The sequence below is a fragment of the Tursiops truncatus genome, chromosome 1 (assembly GCF_011762595.2).
Source record: "Tursiops truncatus isolate mTurTru1 chromosome 1, mTurTru1.mat.Y, whole genome shotgun sequence".
NCBI lineage: Eukaryota > Metazoa > Chordata > Mammalia > Artiodactyla > Delphinidae > Tursiops > Tursiops truncatus.
In genome coordinates, this window is record NC_047034.1 from 132,092,154 (window position 1) to 132,098,153 (window position 6,000).

The window sequence follows — 6,000 nt, forward strand, 5'->3', positions numbered from 1 at the left end:
GAGGAAGTAGGAAGGATGGCATCTTCTAAAATGACTAATTTAGGAACTCCTCAACTGTAGCTTGAGTGCCCTGGGCTAGTGGTACTAGTGTTCCAGATACCGCTAAATTAGAATGTACCTGCTATTGGTTTGACAGCAGTGACTATAGGGCCCAGAACATCAGCAACAAAGAAAGGCGAGAACCAGTTGAGGTTGACCCCTATGGCCCTGGGGTTTTTCATACTCTAATTTTTTTTTTTTTTTTTTTTTGGCTGCATCCCACGCAGTTTGTGGGATCTTAGTTCCCTGACCAGGGATTGAACCTGTGCCCTCAGCAGTGAAAGTGCAGAGTCCTAACCACTGGACTGCCAGGGAATTCCCCACACTCACTCTAATATTCTTAAGATCATATCCCACTCCCCCCAAACTAGTATGGATAGGAAGGAAACAGGAACTGGACAGTTGGCATGGACACCAAGTTCAGACTCTCTTTTCCATCCTCAATCCTTCAGCTCTCCAGCTTCCCCTTCTCTTTCATAAGATGACTCAAAATGGGATCAGCAAAGGGAACACCAGCAAAGGAATTTATAGAATTGGGGTTGTTGTTATTGTGTTGGATACACTAGCAGTAACAAGTGTGTAGCTTGCTTCAAAGCCCAGTTAATAGGCTAAGAATCACGATTATGAGTCAACCAAAAACATTCCAGAAAAAAAATGCCTATGTGGGTCAGGGTAGGGAGATGGGGCACAATCTGACACTGTACTGGTAGAACCCTTAGGAAGATGGCAATCTTTTTTTTTTTTTTTAGTTGTGGTAAAATATACGTAACGTTTACCATTTTAACCATTTTTAAATGTACAGTTCAGTGGCATTAAGTATATTCACACTGTTGTGCAACCCTTAACACTATTCACCTCTAGGATTTTTTCTTCATCCCAAACTGAAACTCTGTATCTATTAAAGAGTAACTTGCCATTCCCTTCTCTCCCCAGCCCCTAGCAACCAGCGTTTTACTTTCTGCCTCTATGAACTTGATTACTCTAGGTACCTTATATAAGTAGAATGATTCAGTATTTGCCCTTTTGTGAGTGGCTTATTTCACTTAGCATAATGTCTTCAAAATTCATGTATGTTATTGCATGTGCCAGATTTTCCTCCCTGTTTCAGGCTGAATACTATTCCACTGTAAGTATATACCACACTTTGTTTATCCATTCATCCATTGATAGAAACTTGGGTTGTTTCCACCTTTTGGCTATTGCGAATAATGCTGCTATGAACATGGGGTATAAATATCTGTTTGAGTCCCTGCTTTCCATGCTTTTGGGTATATAATCAGAAGCAAAATTGCTGAATCATATAGTAATTCTATTTTTAATTTTTTGAGAGGAAATGGCAATTTTAGTTTGGCTTTGGGAAAAAATTGAACAAATTATTTAATGACATTTCATATACAGAGTTGCTTTCATAAGCATCAGGAATCTTGGATTCTATTCTCAGTTCTCCTATTAACTGTGTGATCTTTAAAGCCACCTGTATTTTCAGGACCACTCTCAGTTTGCTCATCTGAAAAATGATATCTTTGAGCTAGTTGATATCCAAGGTCCTTTGAAATTCTAAAGGTCTCTAACTGCATATTCTCTTTGGTATATGAGTTCATCCTCTCATTTCTTCATTCATTCATTTTGGAAATGCTGTTTGAATGTCAGAGCAGGGTTTTTTTTCCTCAAAGATAAATAAGAGTTATCCAAGGGGAATGGGAATGGGAATGGGAATGGGGAGAAGGAAGGCTGGGGTAATAGTTGAAAGAAAAAATAAAATGAACTGCAAGCTAGTTGAAGGGCAGGTATCAAGAGGAGGCTGAAGGGGTAAGTATGGGTCAGAACACTCCAGGCCTAGTGATCAAATTTTAAGATTTTAGACTTTATCCTAACATTAATGGGGAGCCATTGAAGGGCGTAAAGAAGGTGGTAACGAGATCAGTTTTTGTTTAGAAAAATCACTCTGACAACGAGGTGGAGAACAGATTGCAGGGGTTCAAAACAAGTGAAGCTATTCTTTCTCTGCTCCCTTGCCTCATTTTTTCCTTTTGCTTTGTAAGTGGGAAAATTAGTCAAGATGTCCCAGAGCCTAACTTGGAACAAAAGACATTTAGATCAAATTTATTTCATCTTGGTAAATAATACTGTACTGTACTTCTCCTTACACTGAAACATATTTGGCCACCATTTTTCCTAAACTGTAAAAACTATTCACCATGGTTGGGAATGTATTGTTGTCTTCAGGTCATTAGTTTGCCAATTAATACTTTAGGACTATGACATTAAAGCAATTTTTAAAGAAGTTCTGATAGGAAATTATTATCCCTTTATCTGCAACACTAGAAAATTAACTATCACATATTAATATAATACCTTATATTTTATGAGAAAACTTAAGAAAATTCATATTTAATTAAGTGGAGTTTTTCTTTAATTGGGATGCAAATAGTCTAGTTCTGGCTTTATATAATGTTCTTTATATAAATAATGTAGTATTCTAAAATCATAAAAATACACAGTGATGCTGTTTTCCTTTTTTATATACCTCTTATTTTCTTTACTAAGAAAGTTATGAGTTGTGCTGCGTCAGCAGATTGTATACCTATGAAAACAACAAATGATCCTTGAAGACCATTATTTTTAATGGGTGAAGAAAAGGAGTTGGTTTCTATCTTAGATCACACGAATGCAGAACCAAGTTGTCTGGAAAAATACTCTGAGTTTTAGTATGCAAGAATAATGCCTTGCTTTACTGCAGATATTAAGAGGCGTTCAATCACTCATGCCTTGTTTGGTAAAATAATGCCGAAAAGGGTGGCATTTGCCTTCAATAAATTTTGGCAGTTTGGCATAGTTTTTACTTTGTGTTTACCAAGGAAAGAAAACCAAAATGAGAGCAAGGAGAACCAATTATAAAGAGTGCTTTAGTCTGGCGAGGATGCTTGAAATGGCCAGCTTGTAGCAAGCAGGTCCAGGCTGAGAGCCGAACAATTAAAGTTTGTATGGTACGTGGTATGTTTTTAGTATATTGAAAAAAGAAGTGCTTCTTCAAGAACGAAGCCAAAGAATGGTAAGTGTTTCTGGTTTTAACATTATTCCTATTAGTTTGCTAGTCCTCCCAAGAGCTATAAAGTTGCCAATAAATCAAATATATTTTAATTTGTCATGAGATAGTAGATAGAAACAAAATTTTCCCAACTGGTTTTCTGCCAAAGTATTTCTACTAGCCCTATCCACTTCCAAAATTTACACTCACTGTCAAAAATTAAGAAAAAATTGAACTATCAAATAAATCCAAGGCTGGGAAACCTTTACTGGATGCTGCAGTAGCCTGGCACTACATTATGTTCTGGGGACGCAGGACAAGTAAGTGGTGATCTGGTCTTCAAAGAGGCAAGTGACTCTAGGCAAGCCTGGGTTATCTTATTTGCCAGAAGGCCAGCACAGAATACCTTCTTCAGGTGAGTTAAAACATATGACACATGACATTGTACCAAATAATAAGGCACATCCTACCTCACGGCTCTCCCTCCAAATCTAGTGCCTTACATTAGTAGGACTAACTTTTGAAAGTCTCTATTTGAACATCAGATTGTAGTAAGTCCTACATCATGTGGAGGTATAATATTTGAGTACATCCTGAAAATATAATATGTATGATACTTGTTTCAAAGTGTGTTAAAAATATGATTCATGTTCAGTTTAGTTTCTCAAAGTCAAAATTTGAGAATACAATTGAATTTTATATTACAGATAATTGAAAGAAAGACTCATTGCAATATCAATATCGGTGCTAGTTAAAATACTACTTGAATTTTTGGGGGGGCATGTAGCATGACCAGGAAAGAGTTTTTCTCAGTGGATAATTACAGTGATACAGACACCTGTTATTTCCCAAGCTAAGGGTTAATTGGAAAGGCTTATAAAGCTCATCTTCCTTGTTCTTTTTCTTTTGTAAATTTGAATGTAAATAATGACTCAAACACATAATTTTACAAGTGTCTGTATTGTTTTGATATTGTTACTTGATCACTCTAGTTGTCTCAATTTGCTCATGTCCTTCGCTTTAATTTTTCTAAAAAATGTATTATATAACATTACTTACTATTAGTCTTAATGCATTGCTAGGTACAATAGTAATAGACTCCCATGGACTGTAGATAAAATAATTGAATTAACTTTGAAATCAAAAAACAAAAAGAAACAAAAAAACCTTTCTGTTTTCACAATTTGTTATATGAAAGTTTAACACAACAATCCTAAATTGAAAGCTAAAAAGCACCTCACTGATAGAGCAATCCCACAATCCCAATTATGAGATAATCTGAAGTTTTTCACTATCAGAAATAGTTACTTTGAAAATAAAAAACATGATCAATTAACTAAGAAAATACCATAACCAATGCTAACAGTGTTCAGATATTTACTATTATCATCAAAGGAAATGCCTGTTCACATTAGTTCTAAAGCAGCAACACATTAAGAATTTTACTAAACTTTTCTTATAACAAGAAAGTTTAGTTTGTGATTTTTTTCCCCTTTAAAAAAAAAAACTTTGATACCACAAAATTTTTAAAAAGCTAACTCTCCTGCCCGAATAGGGTCTCTGGTAAACGACAAATCATGGTTATACAGAAGATATCACAAAAAAGTATTAATTCAGATAAACTTTAGGGAAGCATTTCCTAAGTTTATAGCCTTGCCTAATGGCCAACAAAGAGTTCTTTATTTTTTAGTTTTCATATGTCCATGTGTGAACTAATACATTTTGGTATATCACTTATAGTTATACATCAGATTCATGCCCAACTCTGAGGTCCTGGAATCTGGGTCTCTAAGAAAAAATGACAGTGGAAGTGTTGCTGCCTGGGAGAGTGTGGGCTTCTGAGTTGCTAGGCCGCCTTTCTGTGGACCTAGATGTATAACTTACTTTCATTTGTCTCTAACGACTGAATTAAAACACTCGTTTATCTCCAAGTCATTATAACATGTAAATTGTGCACTGTCTACACATCATGGGCTGTGAAACAGCAGCCTGAACACATGACAGACTCAGTATGTCTGAAATGGTGGAGCAAAACGGTGGTTGGTTTTGAATTCATTTGCACTCATTTTTACTACTTGAGACACGCTCATTAAAAAGCTGTATTTCAGCTCCCATTTAACTGAGCTGGATTTTCACAGCACTGCTGCCTCTGGCTTTTTAGTTTGCCTTGAACAGGAGTATTCTTCCAAGTCATGGACAATTCAGGCAGACTTTTTCAGGTAAAGCCAAGTCATCAGCTTGGCCTTTTCCTTCCACCCTACTCCTGGGACCTACAGGTTGGGATTGCAGCTAAAGATGGGAACTGCAGATCCCAGGTGGGAGGGCTGAATCACGCTCACTTTCTTCAGGGCAGTTGCTCACTGGCAAGCTGCTCTGCACTTAAACCCTTTAAAGCTACCAACAAACTTTGGGAAAGTTACATCACAGTAAACAAAAACAGTTGCTTAAATTATCATTATGCAACACTGTGTCATTACACATGGACACTGCAATTATCTTCCCAATTTGGCAAATACCACCGTAGCTTTGCAGGCAGCTTCGGGAGAAGTAAAAATCTGGGATAAATAATGTCAGTGCCACCTTCACGAATGGAAAAGGTTTCCTACCCTCTGGAAAGATAACTCAGGTTTTCTCCTGCAAACAAAGTGGGACGCCGAAGCCGCCTCCCAAGTCTTTGGAATCCCACATTTTAAATGTAAATGATTAGTCTGGTAGGATCCGTATGCTCGGCTGTAGAGAAGAGCAATACAATCACGAACACGTGAAAGTGAAATTCTCAATGTGCTTTTTAAAAACTCGCAGGCGTCAATACACATTTGGTAACTAATTTGTTAATTAGACAACCCCCCCCCCCCCCCAAAGGTACAGGTAACCACTGGGCTGTGTCTGCCCCAGGGGATCTCTACAGATCGGGTCCGGAGATTGCCCTCACC